We start from the raw sequence: 17544 nt of genomic DNA, 5'->3' as shown, positions 1-17544 counted from the left end.
CAGGTAAATTGTAGTCCCAGACAATACCCACTCTCATTTATATAATATTCAGAGAGTGATTAAGTATAAATAAAATTTTAACTAAATGTTATAAAACATAATGAAAACTTTAGGGAGAAAAATGAGACAATTGGCAAAGAAAATTAACAAAAGCAAAGACTTATTGGCTTTATTAAATCTTGCTGCTTCTTTACTTTTAAGAAGCTTTAAAGGTGGATCTCTTAGGCTAACATTTTATATGAAGTGGGCTTCCAACACAGCTATTGCACTGCTCTGCTACCGTGCGGATAAAGGAACCAAGAACAATGTAGCTCAGATGTTTCCACTGGTCTTTGTCTGTGCGGATGCCAGCCTCTGGCAGGACTTTCATGTGGACTCCAGTTACTATGGATGCGTGACCCACATCTAAAAATCCTATCAGGGCCAGGGTTGGCAGGCATGACACTGGATGATGTGAAAATTAAATTTTAATTTTCCTATAAAATGTATGTGAATGATACAACATTGCTTTTAGGAGAATTCAACAGATATTTCTGGGCATTGTGAATAAGAAAGTTTTTCTTAATAATGCAACTAGTCTAGACTAGTCTCAATAGAAACTAGTTGGTTCAGTGGCCTACTTAACATTAATATCCTCAGTGAGGGGGCTTATTATTATTCTCAAATTACTCCCAAACTATTTCCAATATTATATATTTACGTCAAAAAAACACCATACAGAAGTCAGCAAGTTTAAAAATATGAAGATAAGCTGTGCCCATCTACCTCCAGAATGAAGACCACCCTCAGCAATCAGACTGCAGACATTCCTGAAAATGTCGCCATCGCTCTGAAGGGACACACAGTTACTAGTATCGTGAAGTGCCCCAGAGGCCCCCTGAGGAGGGACTTCAAGCACATCAATGTAGGACTCCAACTCCTTGGAAATAAAAAGAAGAGGCCCTGGGTTTACAAATGGTGGGAAAACAGGAACCAGCTATGGTTCACACTATCTGCCGTCACGTACAGAACATGATCCAGGGTGTTCCACTGGGCTTCTTCATAAGATGAGGTCTGTGTATGCTCACTTCATCAACATTGTTATTCGGGATAATGGTTCTCTTGTTGAAATCAGAAATTTCTTGGATGAAAAATAAATCTGCAGGGATTGGATGAGGTCAGGCAATGCTTGTTCAGTATCTCAAGCCCATAAAAATCAGTTAATTCATGAAGGAAATGACACTGAACTTGAATCAAATTCAGTTGCTTTGATTCAGCAAGCCACAACAGTTATAAACAAGAATATTATAAAAATTTGGAGTGATATCTATGTCTCTGAAAAAGAAACAGTTCAGCAGGCTGATGAATAAATTGTCCAGCTATAGCAACAGCAAGATACCAGAGGATTCCTCAGACTTATTTGTTATATTTTAAAGATGCAATATGCCTCATTGCAGTGGCTCAGTGGTTGAGTGTAGACCTATGAACCAGGAGGTCACAGTTCAATTCCCGGTAGACATACGCCCCTGATTGTGGGTGCAGGAGGCAACTGATCAATGATTCGCTTCATTGATGTTTCTATCTCTCTCTTCCTCTCCCTGCCTCTCTGAAATCAATAATTTATATATATGCAATAAAAGCCATGCATTGATTTAGAAAAAAAATAAAGATAAGTTTTTCAGCTAAATTCATATGGCTTGGGGTGGGTAGGGACATGGGAAAGTGTGGGAAGCCACCTATTGTCTTCTCTAGCAGAGAGGTATGGACAAGGAGCCCAGAATGCGGGTGACCCTTGAAGCCCTGGCAAAGGTCAGGGCTATGCACCCACTGGTTAGTCCAGACAATGGTAGCTGAAGCAACATCCCCACCAGATAGTCATGTAAATCCTTACTGATAAGATAGTCTGTCTGTTACTGGAAATTGCCTGACTGAGGGCTATAGGTGTATCCCAAACTCAATAAAAGGATGGCAAGGCCTGAGCACAAGCTGAGTCCATCCTCTTGGGATGGGCTCTCGCCTGGCCCCCCAATTTCCAAATCATTATTTCTTGTCTTGTCTTGCTCATTTGTGTGTGGCCCCTCTTCCAGAGCCTGAACCCTGAACCAAGAGGGACAAGGGGGCCATTCACATGAAAGCCAATTTATAACCTAGAAGATCACTAAAAATCTTATGTTTTAGCAAATGTTCATAAAATACATTTTGTAACAATAAAATAAAATGGGTCTTTATAAAGTGAGATTGACCCTATAAAATTATGTAACAAATGGTTTTATCTCTTTAGGTCACATGTGGATTAAAACTTTTTTATCATAAGCATGGCCTTATGTGTGTATCTAACCTCCTATCTAATAATAGACAAATAGGGTAATTAACCGTACCTCTGCTACACTTCCCATTGGCTAATCAGGGCGATATGCAAATTAACTGCCAACCAAGATGGCGGCCAGCAACCACGCAGCTGAAGCGAACAGGAGGTTTGCTTGCTCCAGTGATGGAGGAAGCCAAGGTTCCCCGCCTGCCGCGGCCCGGCTCTGAGCTCCTGAAGCAACAGCTCCCAAAGCAACAATGTTTCAATTATAGAAGCTAAACGAACCCCAGATACCTGCTTTTGGTCTCAGAGCTGGAGTGAGCAGGACAGCAACAATGTTTCAATTATAGAAGCCAAACAGACCCCAGATACCTGCTTTCAGCCAGCTGGGTCTCAGAGCTGGAGCCGGCTCTCAGCTCCAGTGACAGATATAGAAGGTAAATAAATCCCAGAAGAAAAAGAAAAAGAAAAAAATTTGAGGCTGGGAGCTTCAGTTGCCCGCCAGCCTGAAAACGGCCCTCAGCCCCTCACCCAGACTGGCCAGGCACCCCAGTGGGGACCCCCACCCTGAAGGGGGTGTGACCAGCTGCAAACAGCCATCAGCCCCTCACCCAGGCTGGCCAGGCACCCAAGCGGGACCCCCACCCTGATCCAGGACACCCTTCAGGGCAAACCAGCCAGCCCCCACCCATGCACCAGGCCTCTATCCTATATAGTAAAAGGGTAATATGCAAACTGACCCTAATAGCAGAAGGACTGGGAATGATTGGTCACTATAACACACACTGACCACCAGGGGGCAGACTCTCAATGCAGGAGCTGCCCTCTAGTGGTCAGTGTGCTCTCACATGGGGGAGCTCTGCTTAGCCACAAGCCAGGCTGATGGCTGCCAGTACAGCGGTGGTGGTGGGAGCCTCTCCTGCCTCCTCAGCAGCGCTAAGGATGTCTGACTGCAGCTTAGGTCTGCTCCCCGTTGGCAAGTGGACATCCCCCGAGGACTGCCGGGCTGCCAGAGGGATGTCTGATTGCCATCTTAGGCCCAATTCCCCGAGGAGCAGGCCTAAGCCAGCAAGTGGTCATCCCCCAAGGGTTCCCAGACTGCAAGAGGGCACAGGCGGGGCTGAGGGACACCCCTCCCCGCCGAGTGCACAAATTTTTGTGCACCAGGCCTTTAGTAGTACATGATAGTAATAATGATCTTGACCTATATCAGAACTGAACATCCCTTGATTTTTAAAACATTCTTTTAACATAGATTCAATGTTAAGGTTAATTCAATTGTAATCAAAGTCTCTTATAATTCTAAAATGAGTGTTCTCTGAGTCATAACTTTCACCAACAAGTATATGTTATTGAATCACAGAATCAAAAAAAAAAGGACCTTTGAAATTTTGTAGCTTATTTATAAACCTGTTTATGGATCAGCTTTACCTGTGGAAATTTTTTAAAAGAATTCAGATCTCTAGGACTTATCTTAACTCATTAAATCCTGAAGATCAGGGTTTAAAAAAAAATTCCTTAGATATTGATGATGCTGATGGAAGCCAGTTTTGAAAAAATAAATTCATTCTTTCCAGTTTATAAATCAGAAGACTGAAACAGGCCAATGGAGACAAAGTGACTATCCCAAATAATGTAGCAGAGCTGAGACAAGATTCTAATATTCTTAACTCCCACCTCAGACTAATTTCTGTGAAGAAAAAAATAAAGAATTTTCTATTTAAAGAACTCTGGGAGTTATTTAGAAGAGTGGAAAATGTATTATGATTTCATGTGATAGGTCTCTACTAGGAAAACCTTTTCTGCTTCTATCTTAGATGTTGTTGGATAAGATTCTGAGTACATTATACATTTACTTGAGATATGCTGTCATAAATTAAACCATACTAATAAATGTATTACTTGTGGCAAGAACAAGGCTTAATACTGTCAATAATAATAATAGATTTTATAATAATAATTTACTTTTTCATATTCCTCCAAGAAAGTCAACATATTCAACTTTTAGCTTTATAGTTTTATAAACTGAATTTTCAAGTGACATTGAAATTCATCATTATGTTCTAATAATATATTCACTTGTTACATAATCCAACATTCATAAGACATGAGCAATCACTTTTTTATGCTACTGCAAAGCTACAATGATGCCAAATGCTTACCAAGTCAATAGGTTTAACTACAGCAGCCATAACATGAATCATAAATCATGACCAAGGGCCTATATAATACCTTATAAATTTTTTTTGTCTCTGAAGAACCATGCATCAAATTAAAAGCTAAAATCTATAATGATCTTCATTAATTTCTGCCTGTAATGATCCTTCAGTTTTTACCTTATACCTCAGCGATGATAATAAGCACTCTGAAACATTTATGTGGTTCAGAATTCAGCTCTAAGTGCTTTTGGTAGAATAGCATTAAAGGGCCTTAAAGAATGCTGTGTTTATAATAGTAATTGCTTATTCTCCTGCTGAATTGAATAACTTTTTCTCTGGGAAATAATTGCTCTTCCATTGTTGTCTGGTTCTAGCAAGCACATTAAAATTTCATAAAGAATCCTGCATCTTTTAAGATATACCAAACACTTTTCTGCTCTTAATGAAAGGCGGGGGGATCTGTCTTTGGCCAGTCGTCACAGTGTGCTTCGAAGATGTACGGTAAAGCTCAGTCATCATACAAGTCAGAGGAGTAGGATCCTAAGACAGTATCGCTTTCTTTCTCAACAGCAGATTCTGACTCAGTGTGACCCCTGCAAAATGAGGGTAGAAGTAGAACATCTCAAACAAGCTTTTAGCTCCAAGCCTATACTGTTTTGAAAACAAGCGCTTAGGCCACATCTGTGCTGGCCCTTGTTAATGATCTTAAATTTCTAGTGTCAATCACTTCTGTCATGTTTAAATTTCTTTTAGAAGCAAAGATAGTTTTCTAATTAATGGAAGTCTAATTTTGATTAGCTAGTAAAAAGAATAATCAGATTTGCTGAGCCTTGCAGTTGATCAAGTGATATAAGTGATACTCTATGTAACAGCAAAACTTGTCCAAATGCCTGAGAAAACTCATCCTCTTTCTATATTCCTCTCATAGCCACTTCAGTTCTCTGGTCTTGCTTATCATCCTTAGGGTTCAGAAATATAGCACGTGACTGATATTTGAAACAGCTGGAACTTTGTGGGGTTTTTTTATTTTTGTGTTCCTATTACGTTGTCAGAAAAATGGGTAAAAATAAAGAAATAATCCAATCTATTTAAGTTTACTGTGTGGTGATTTATAGTTATTATGTAGAAATGACTTTGTTCCAACTGTGTGGGCTGTGTGTGACATTGATTGTTTTAAAACAATCTTTTAAATATGAAGTAAACTAAAAATATATGTAAAAAATGAGTAAGGTATTAGAAATGATGATTCAAATGCACATTCTGTCCAACACGTGGTTTAAGAAAATGGTTCATTCCCTTTGAAATCTCCTTGGTAATCATCCTGAATTCCATTCCCTTTCCTGTCTTCTCAGAGAAAATTAAATAATAGATTTTGTGTTTAACATTCCTTTTCTTGGGTCTAAATAGAAATTATATTGCATGAAACCATTTATGATTTGCCTTTTAAGTTTATTAGACATTATGTTGCAGAAATTCATCCTTACTGTTGTTTAAGGATACAATATATTCATGTTGACTGTTGTCTTATATCAATACAGTATGAATATACCACCATTTATTGGCTGATTATTTTGCTAATCTCCATTTTGTTTTGTTTCCATAAATATTCAATCCTATCAGGAGTACTTTTGTCTAAGTGCACATGTACTGAAGTTCTCTAGGGTAAATACTCGCATATTGAATTACTGTTTTACAGGTTCAGCTTTATTAGTGAGGGGCAATTTGTTTTTTATTTATTATTATTATTGTTGTTGTTGTTGTTATTGTAATCCTCACCTGAGGATGTTTTTCCATTGATTTTTAGAGAGAGTGGAAGAGAGAGGGAAAGACAGAGAAATAGTGATGTGAGAGAAACACATCGATTGGTTGCCTCCTGCACGTGCCCCAACCAGGACCTGGGCCAGGATGGAATTTGCAACCCAGGTACGTGCCCTTGACTGGAATGGAACCCAGCCCCTTTAGTCCACAGGCCAATGCTCTATCCACTGAGCCAAACCGGCTAGGAAGGCAATTTGTTTTTTAAAATGCTTAAAGCAATTGGCAATCCTATCATCATTTTATAAAAGTTCCATTTTCTTCAAATCTTACCCAATATGTGACATTTTTATATTTGTCATTTCTTTGAGTATGAAAATGTATTTTCATGGTGATTTTAATTTTCATTTCTCTGATTGATTTTGAGGTTGAGCATAATTACATGCATTTATTTGGCGTTTATGATTCCTCTTCTGTGATGTGCCTTTACATGATTTTGCCACATTTTCTATTCAATTGTGTATGTTTTTAATAGACTTATAGGATTTCTTTATATATTTTGGATACCACCCCATATTTTCCTAGTTTGGGGCTTGTGTTTTACTTTCTTTATGGTAACTTTTGGTACTGTAAGACTTTATTAATCATTTTCTCTGTGTATGTAACTTTGTGTCTTATAATTTAAAATAGCCTTCCCTAACTGACAACATAAAGACAATCTTCTGCCCTGACCAGTTTCGCTCAGTGGATAGAGTGTTGGCCTGCAGACTGGAGGGTCCCGGGTTCGATTCCGGTCAGGGGCATGTGCCTTGGTTGCGGGCACATCCCCAGTGGGGGGTGTGCAGGAGGCAGCTGATCGATGTTTCTCTCTCATTGATGTTTCTAACTCTCTATCCCTCTCCCTTCTTCTCTGTAGAAAACCAATAAAACATATTTTTTTAAAAAAAGATAATCTTCTATATTATCTAGTGAAAGTTTATAGATTATATTTTACCTTTAAATCTTATACAACTAATTTTTTAAATATTACATGAGGGAAAAGTTGTAGTTGTGATCTCATAACATTAAATGGTAGTCTCAGAACCATTTATTAAAAACTCTATCCTCTCCACTGACCTATATTGCCAATTCTATTATATATAAAATTTCCAAATATGCGTGGACTTTCTGTTGGGGAATGGAGGAGAGGACTGTTCAGGTGGTTTATCCTTAATCAACACCAGATTATCTTAATTACTATAGCTTTATAATGTTTCGCGATATTTTATAGGGTAATTATTTGCAGATTTAGATCTCCCTTAAAACTATATTACCTACTAGGGGGCCTGTGCACGAAATTCGTCCCTCAGCCCAGCCTGCCCCCTCTCATATACTGGGAGCCCTCAGGCGTTGACCCCCATCACCCTCCAATCACAGGATCGGCCCCTTGCCCAGGCCTGACGCCTCTGGCCTAGGCATCCGGCCCAGGCAGCGGGGACCTGCAGTGGCAGCGGGGGGCGCCGCGATCGCGCAGGCTCCGCCCCTGCCCCTGCAGGACGCCTCTGGCTGAGGCGTCCGGCCCGGGCAGCGGGGACCCACAGCTGCAGTGGCCCCGCGATCATGGGCTTCGCTTTAGGCCCAGGCAAGGGACCCCTAGCTCCCGGGACTGCCAGCTTCGACCGTGCCCAGCTCCCATCGCTGGCTCCACCCTTACTTCCTGCTATCACTGGCCAGGGCGGCAAAGGCACCTGATTCTCCGATCATGGCTGGGGGGCAGGGCAAAGGCGGCCCCAGGGCTGCCTTTGCCCTGCCCCCCAGCTCTTAGCTCCCCCCTGGGTTTCTGATCACTGTCAGTGGCAGGGGGCTTCTTCCTGCTTTCCCTTTCGCCTCCCTGCATTGTGCCTACATATGCAAATTAACTGCCATCTTGTTGGCAGTTAATTTGCATATAGCCCTGATTAGCCAATGAAAAGGGTATTGTCGTACGCCAATTACCATTTTTCTCTTTTATTAGTGTAGATGCTTTGTACTTCAATTTACACTTTTTTGACTTAACTTTTCAAATTTCACACAGATAATATTTGGGGTGTTAATGGACACTGATCAAAGTATTGATCAATTTGGGAAGAATTGATATCCCTACAATATTGAGTCTCCGGATTCATTGTTCATGGTATATTTTGATATATTTTAGTTTTTTAAAACATCTTCCAGTAGATTAAATGTCTATAAGTATCTTTGTTAAATTTTTACTATGTACTTCACATTTTCAATGATATTATAAGTGACATCTTAGAAAAGTTAAAATTTTAAATTGATAGACAGTATTTTTAAAATAGTCTTGGACTTACAGAACAATTCAGCAGATAGCACAGAGGATTTGCATGTACCCACCCCTGCACCATGGTTTTCCTTATTCACATCTCAGTGAGTATGGTGCATTTTTATAATTGATGAACTGATATTGATATGGTAATATTAACTAAGTCCATAATTTATTCAGATTTCCTTAGTTCTGACCTAATGTTCTTTCCAAAAGACTTGGGATCCCATCTAGGACACTACATTGCATTTAGTCGTTATGTCTTTTTAAACTCTTTTTTGCTGGGACAGTTTCTCAGGTTTTCTTTCTTTTTGATGGCCCTGCCTGTTTTTGAGAATTACTTACTATTCAGGTATTTCATGGACTGTCCCTCAGCTGGGATTTGTCTGATGATTTTTCTCACGATTAGACTGGGGTTGTAGATTTATGGAGGAAGGCCGTAAATTACATTTTCATTACAGCATATCAAGGGTACTTCCTATTTATATGATTCATGACTGTTAATGTTGACCTTGATCACCTGGCTGAGGTGGTGTTGATCAAGATTCTCCACCATTAGAAAGTTACGCTCCACCTTTCCCTCTTTTCTATTGTATACTTTTGGGGGGAAGTCACTATGTACAAGCCACTCTTCAGGAATGGGGAGTTATGCCCTCCAAAATTACATTTTTCCGCTTTATTAGCATCAAATTCTTGCTAAGTGACCCAAAACATAAGCACAGATGAATTTTGTGACAGCTAGGAAATATATAATTTCCGGTTTGTGAAAGCATCTCCTCTCCTGTCTCCTATGTGTTACTGGGTTTTCCTCCTTTTTTGTCTCTAGCAGTTCTTCCCAAGTCCTCATTCTCCTCCTCTTAACCATGGGATCTGTCCTAGGCCTTCTCTTTTCTTTTTTCTTAATATGGTTTGTTAATTTTTTTTAGAGATAGGAAGGGAAATAGAGATGATAGATAGATAGAGAGAGAGATAGATAGATAGATAGATAGATAGATAGATAGATAGATAGATAGAGAGATAGATACATAGATACATAGATAGATGATAGATTGACAGACATGGATGGGTTGCCTCTTATATGCACCCCAATGGAGGACTAGATCCACAAGCTGGGCGTGTGCCCTGACCGGGAATTGAACCAGTGTCTTTTTGGTGCACACAACCCACACTGGCCAAGGGCAAGACTTCTATTTTCTTTACATTTTCTCTTCCAGATGTCTCCATTATTCTCTTATTTCAACTTTTTGCCACTGTGTTTCTTTTATCTATGAACTCTTTCCAAACTCTATCACCACTCCCACTGCCTGTAAGATATACACAGCATTATTCAATTAGACTTATCTAAAATCAAACACATTTTTTTCTCCAAATCATTCATTCCTCCTGACATACATGAATCCCAGTATACCTCTCCCAGGTGCCAAGCTCAAAACCTTAAGATCATTTTGACTTCTTACTTTCATGCATAAAAAATTTTAGTATGTATATGAAAAGTCCTCCTCAAAATGATGTTATTTTTTCTGTGTATCATCATTGCCTTATTAAACTTCCAAAAAGCCATATTTATTAAATGTAGTCAGTATAACTTAACAGTAAAATAGAATTTAAAAATGAATTTTTACCCAATACAAATTTTGTCCCCCTTTTCTTTGAAAATAGGCAGAGTATCAGCCTTTTAGTCTGTGGGGTTTTTTTCGTAATACTCCAATACACTCACCATTTTGAACTCACTAATCCAAGTAAGGGGAAGTCAGAGAACTGTTTTTTTAACCTGCTTCTGACCTATTGTACTCTCATGGGGAAGTCTGCTTTTTCTTGTTTGCTTGCCTATAAAACAGTAATCATAAAATGTTTAATTCTTGACTATCAACAGGTGAATTATATTCACTGCAGATAACCTTGACTTCAAGTCCGTGTTAGCATAATTGCAGGCTAGTGAAGACTATCTTTAGCTGAAATTGTATACTAGGTCTTGTTTGCTTTCACTTTTTTTTTTTTTTAAGCAGTTTACTGCCCTGAAGAGAGCTTTCTGATTTAAAAAAATATATGTATAATAAATTAATATTTCCACATTTCCAGAAGTTTCTGAACAATTATTTGTTAGTTATTACTTTAAAGCTGGTAAATTCTTATTAATCTGAGGAGGTAATGCTAGTTATCTCTATTTTGGAGTGTGGAGCTAGGATGACAGGGGTGGAGAAGAAAATGTTAAGTAATGTTTTCTCATCTTCTATATTGTGTGTGTGGTTTTTTTAAACACAAATAGAAATGCTTTGATGTTTAACTGTGTGCCTGTCCAACAGTAGGTATTTACATAGGATGATTTCTGAATTTAATTTGAATCTGGATTATGCCTCTCCTGTTTCTCTGATCTTGGATATATTCCTTAATCTCTCTTAGCTTCCATGTCATCATGTGTAAAATGGGCATTAAATATGATTGTACAGAGAAGGTACATCAGACACGTGGACTATTCCTTGTAATAAATGGAGATGTAAAGCATTAGACCAGAGGCTCTCCAAGTGTGGTCTCTAATTGCAGCATCCTCATTACCTGGAAACTTGTCAGAAATACCAAACCTCGGGCCCCAACCCAGACCTAAGGAATCAGGAACCCTGTGGATGGGGCTCAGCAATTTGGGTGTTAACCAGCCCCTTCAAGTGATTGTCATGCCCACTGCTGAGAACCAATTCAGTAGAACTCTAAATAAATAAATAAAACATTAGGCTACCATTATGAGAGGGAACAAGGAACCATCATATCTTCTATGGTTGAGGAAAATTTGACATAGCCATTGCTTCCGGTTATTTTTCATTAATCTGAGAGGCAATTAAAAATAGATAGTTAAACTTTGAAAAAATTAGGAGGGTTTGTAGAACAGGTGAAGGTGGGATTTAGGGAACTGGGAGTTCTTTAGAATTCACAGAACAGAGGATAGGAGAGAGAAAGAATGTATTCAACTGAAAATATTTCTCTGTTTCCAAACTGAAAATCAGTAAAAAATGAAGAAGGTAGATTTTATTTTACTGTATAATAGTTTCCAGCAGCTAAAGGGGCAGTAGTTGAACCACATCATCAAGAGGGAATAATAGAAATCTCGGGGTGGGGTGAGAAAATCTCTATTCTCAAGGTCTCAGGAATCTTAAATCCCAACATAAAGTGAGATCAAGGAAACGGTGAAGCTTATAGTCCAACAATCAGGAGAGGTATAAATTCTTTTAACCTCAGTAATCTACTCTTTCTGTCTCCTAGTCACTGAGAAACATTTAAATGTATATTCCATTCTATGGGGATTGGAACTGACCTACTTTTGAGGTATTCCTTTTTTAAATGAATTATGTGAAGGTCAGAAGAAGAAACAGAAACAAAAACACTACCAACAAATGAATGTGTGTTTCAGCCAGAGTGCTCTGCTTGGCTTCACGGAGCAAATTCATGACTGCCCCAGGCAAAGCAGTTCCATTTCACCCCTTGACCTTCTGCCATGCGCTCTGCCTTGCTTGCTGTGAGGGTTTTTTTCCAGCTACGAAAATGTGATCCTAGAAATGTTTGAATATAAAATTATTCTGGCTTCAAGGCTCAAATTCTGTTACTTAAATTGTCAACCTATATGTGCATATTGAAGAGGAAGGGTTCAGGAACGATTCTAAATCGTTCAGCAGCCTACTGGCAGGTTCTGTTAACATCATGACTTCCGAAGGAGGAAAGAAAGCCAGTTGATTTTTTAAAGAGTAATTTCCCCTCATCTTTCCTTACCTATTCACTTTTTAATCAGCAGTAGGATAGTCACTAGGGTCATAATACTTTTAAGATTTTCTTGTGAAGGCTTTTGGACTTAAAATTATCTCTGAGGTCACTATTAAATATAGTTCCTGAACTGTATCAAGACATTGATCCCCCATCAATCATTTATCTACCCAGAAGTTCCATTTGTCTCTTAATTTTTATTAATCTGCTATTTTCTGATAATTTTTTGAAATCCCCATACTATTGTGTGTGTCCATTGCAAATTCTTCTCTCATTTCACACTTTGGAATCTTAAAATTCCTTTGAATAAACTTCCCTACATTCTCAGGCACCTTCCACCTTCTCATGCTGACCAAACCTCACCCTCTTCCTGTTCACCAGCACCTCAGCTGCCCACACTCCACGTGCTGCAGGCTCTCAAAACAAAAGTGGCATCTCCTCATTTCCTGAGATGGCTTCCAAACCGCTTCTTTTCTTTTAAAATTATTTTAAATTCAATATTTCTATCAAAGTGATACCAGGATATACTTTGTAAATATAAATAGTTCTGCAAAGCTTATTACAAAAATTCTCCAAAATACCAACCCCCTAGAAGCAACATGTCCTAGAAGCAACACTTTGCAATTCTTAGCTGTTTCGTTTAGACTTGGCCCTCAGATTTACAGATATTATGTGTATAGGTTTTTCTTGATTATTCAGTTTTAGATATTATTAAAGAGGAAAAAGATTAGTTACCTCTACTATTCACTTATCCCCATCTATAACCTATCTTCAAGTAGTTAATGTTATTTCATCTTTAGATCAAGATTTAGTATTTATATTATAACCATGTGATTATTATTCACAGTGCGTCAGATTATATGCTACACTTCTATTTCTTTCTTTTTTTTAATATTTACTTTTTCCATTGATTTTTAGAGAGAATGAAAGGGAGAGGGAGAGACAGAGAGAAACACCGATGTGAGAGAGACACATGGATTGGTTGCCTCCTGCACACCCACCCCACTGGGGATTGAGCCCAAAACCCGGGCATGTTCCCTGACCTGGAATCGAACAGCGACCTCCTGGTTCATAGGCTGACTGACGCTCAACCACTGAGCCACGGTGGTCAGGCTCTTTTCTAACATTTCTTTCCCTGAGGTTAATAATTCTCTCTCTGTTTCTCTTTGCCTCTCTTTAGTTTTGTCTGTACCTATCACTACTACTTCACTCCTAAATATCCTATAAGAAATGGACATCATTTTATATGTCTGGGGTCAGCTCACTGTTGTATTCTATCCATTGCTATCATTATAAAGCCTCTCTGTTTTCCTTGATATCTCCCTGCATGGTCACACTCTCTGTCTAGAGATGACTTATCACATTACCATGTACGAAAAATCCAGGTGATCAGCAGTGGTAACAAATATAACCACTCTGTTACCACCTTCTCGACCTTCCCTCTTGTCCTAGTAGACAAACTTGCTCATATCTGGTATAATATAGCTCTACCTCCTTTGCCTTAGGTCACGTCCCCTCGCAGGCCAGTGAATTATATTTTCAAATAGCTTCAGGCTCATTTCTTACTCATTATTTCATTTGCAATTGCCTTAGTCCAGCCCTCATTATTTTGTATTTTACTATTGCAACAGTCTCCAATGTGATCTATTTATCTCATGAGTTTATGGCACTCTAGTCTGCCCTCACACTGCCACCAGACGGATTTCCTAGAACACTTTTGGGTCATATGACTCCCTGGCCTAAAAACCTGTGGGAGTCCCCAATACATGTGGTAAAATGCATACTTCTTAGCATATCATGCAAAGCTAATTGTGCTTTGGCCTCTTCCTGACCCTCCAAATGTATCTGTTTTAAAGTGGGAACCAATGTTTTTAAACTGATATTTATTGGGAAATGCACAGTTTTTAAGTGCTATTCAGTGCGTTTTGATAATATGTACACCCATGGTATACTATTTTTAGACTTAAGCTCCTAGAATAATTGCATTTCTTCAAATATGCATTACTCTTTAGTACTTCGGCATATGCATATGCTTTTTCTCCCTTGACCTAAACCAGTGGTTCCCTCTCTTTCTCTCTGGAACCAAACCTGGGACCCCTTCAGGCCTCAGGCCAACACTCTATCCACTGAGCCAAACCAATCAGGGCTCTTCTCCTCTCTTTTTTTTCCCTGGAAGAAGGAAAAGAGAAAGGCAGAAGGTTTTGAATCGGTACCAAAACGAGGGATAAAGAACTCTACTTGGACATACAGCAGTCCAAGTAAGACCCCAGAGGCTTGAAATAGTGTACAAGTTGGGGAATTATGATGTGTTCCAACCATAAAGTGAAAGAAAGGGTGGAAGGAGATGAGGTTGGAGAAAGGGGTCCCAGGCTGTCCTCACATGGAAGTCATTACAAAGCCTCTCTTTCCCACACTCCCTCTTCACTCTCATTCTCCCTTTCACCAGGTTCACCTATTTGCTTTAAAATAACACCTCAATTGAAAATTGAAAACAATCCAGGCCTTAGTCAGGATTTTCACCTTTATCATGAGAACAATAGGAAACCATTTGGCAGACTTAATTAAATGAGTGGTCAGAGCAGATTTTCTTTTTAAGTTTGTTCTCATTGCTGCATTGAAAATGGTCTGAGAAGGAATGGACAAGAAAGATTTAGACAGAGCAGTCAGGTGGTGATAGGTAAGAGAGATCATGGTGAACTGAAGTGGTGGGAGCAATAAGGTAGAAGGAGTATTGGACAGGTGTGGAAAGTATTTCTAAGGCAGAATTGATAGGTCTTGCTGATGGGTTGAATGATCTTTTACCCTCTCTGCATCCACCCGCTTGGGCATTTAACTTTGAAGTGTCCTCTGCCTCTGTCTCTGGACTTGACCATGTGCCTGGCTTTGGGTAACAGAATGAAGCAGAAGTGAAAGTATGCTGCTTCTAAGTCTACAACTCGAGAGGCCTTGCTCACTCTTGTGTTTCTGTCATCTCCATGAGGACATTCCTGAGGTAGCTACTGGCATGGAACAGATACCTGGCAGAGACTTGAAGTGCCCAGTTAGCCCAGTTGAGACTTGTCTAATAGACAATTTCTTCTCCTGTCACCTGTCAGAAGACACTTGGAAAAAGTGACTTCTGGGAAATGTATCCACTCTTTTTCTTTTTTCTTATACCTTGTGCTTAACTGTCATAGCAGCCATAAAGTCTTATTGTCTTCATTAATCATATGTCTGTTCTCCACCAGACTATGCATCCCGGGTGCGGTCCATTTCATTTCATTTTACTTTTTAAATAGTTTATTGACTTCAGAGAGGAAGGAAGTGGGAGAAACATCAATGATGAGAGGAAATCATTGATCAACTGCCTCCTACATGCCCCCCACTGCGGATTGAGGCCTCAACCCAGGTATGTGCCCTCACTGGAAATCGAACTGTGACCTCCTGGTTCATAGATCGACACTCAACCACTGAGCCATGCCAGCTGGGCAGGTGGGGGTCCATTAAAAAAAAAACAATATTCAATCATTATTACCAAGTAAGCACTCAATGAATTTGTTGAATAAAGGTGCAAAATTAATACTGAATAATTTTTTTAATAAAGTTATAAAATTGTTTAATAAAAACACTGGTGAATTTGACTACCTGGGTATAAATCAGAGCTCAGCTACATATTATATGTGCAATTTTGGACACAATATATAACCTAAATGTGGCTCAGTGTTCTAAAGTGTAAAATCGGAACATTCATTACACTTATTTCATGGGTTGTTATACAATTTACATTTTGAATCCTTTTAAAATTCTTGGAACAATTTCTGGCAATAGTAGAACACAACATTATTCTACTATTGTTAATTTACATTAATAAAATCATGTAACATTAAAAATACCCAACTTCTAGCTAACCTAAGGAAGATCAAATATAGATCTTATAGAAGCCATTTAGTTTAATCAACTAAGTATCTCTTTCAAAGTATCTCTAATGGAATTTAAGAGAAATATCACTATTTATACCACTGGAATGAGAAAATTTCAGTTTCTTAGAATCAAAGTTAGTTTGTATATATGTTATATAAACATTTTCTCTTTATTTTTGTTATTATTTCATTGTTATTATTTTGCAACCACCTAACACTTACGAATTAGTGCAAAAAAATCAAACTTAAACCCACATTGTCAGTACTGGAGGTTACCAGAAAACATACAAACACATGGGCTAGAATGAGCTAAGCAAACCTACCCATCCAGAGCAGTTCAGATGCACTGGCAACTGATCAGTTTTTGAAAAATAAGAAGGCTAAAAGGTTGAGAAAATAAACAAGGATAGTACACATTGTTGGATTTTATTTAAAATGCCTTCCAGCAGGAGATGCTGATTGAATGGGTAATTCTTTTATAATCCATATCTTGTTGTAGATTGTCTTTAAAAATGATTCTTTTAAAAGGCTCCATAATCAAGCTGATGGGAAAATAATGAGTTGGCAGCCCTTTCAAATGGAAAGCTGTTGTTAATCAAAATAATGTTTTTCTACTTAACATGCAGCAGAATTTTGCACCAATGTATTTTTATGTCTTTCAACTAAAAATAAAATCAAGATGGGGACCGCAGTTATATTTTCTGGGTATAATCTGAATCTTTAAATTCTAAATTTCTGTTGCCTCATTTCTGCCATCTGGTGGTTGAAAATACTGATGTTCTCTCAGTCTGTGAAACTATATGAATTCTTTGTCGACATAGTATTAATATGTATTGCCTTCCATCTAGTACTTAGCCATAACTAAACTGGAATGCATTTAGTATATTGCACATGGAAAAAATATATTTCCCTTTTCTGAGTTCTTCAGATTTTATGACACATTTATTATTTGTATACAAATGTTTTATTTTGATAAATCCTATAAATGGTATTGTTTTAGAATGGAGCTCTTTAGAATGCTCTACAGATATTTTCCCACTTCTTCAGATCAATGGATTTTTAGAATGCCAAGGTACGTTGACAGAGCTCTAGAATAAATCATTAATTTTGGTTAATGTCTTTTCAAAAATGGGCAAGTAACATCAAATGCAAAATGCAAAAGCAAAGTATAGTTATCAGTGGAGTTGAAGACCAATAAACATTAGATGGTTTGTGAGCACTTGGTCCTTCCTTCATTTCCACAAAGTCCAGTCCACTGTCCGCCTTCCTAATTATGCAAAGCATGTGATGCAGCAGGACTGAGTAGTGCATTAGGAATAAGAGAAAGGGAGTAGAAATAAATATAATATTTTGTTGAGTGCTTTTTCTGCATCTATTGATACGATCATGTGATTT

General features: G+C 38.5%; 1 pseudogene; it reads left to right on the top strand.

The window, feature by feature from the left end:
- The first annotated feature begins 772 nt into the window (after positions 1–772).
- LOC132242542 (large ribosomal subunit protein uL6-like) lies at positions 773–1349 on the top strand (annotated as a pseudogene).
- Positions 1350–17544: the final 16195 nt, after the last annotated feature.

The sequence above is a fragment of the Myotis daubentonii genome, chromosome 10 (assembly GCF_963259705.1).
Source record: "Myotis daubentonii chromosome 10, mMyoDau2.1, whole genome shotgun sequence".
Lineage (NCBI taxonomy): Eukaryota > Metazoa > Chordata > Mammalia > Chiroptera > Vespertilionidae > Myotis > Myotis daubentonii.
The sequence above is the reverse complement of the archived record's forward strand: the minus strand, read 5'-3'. Positions and strand labels throughout refer to the sequence as shown.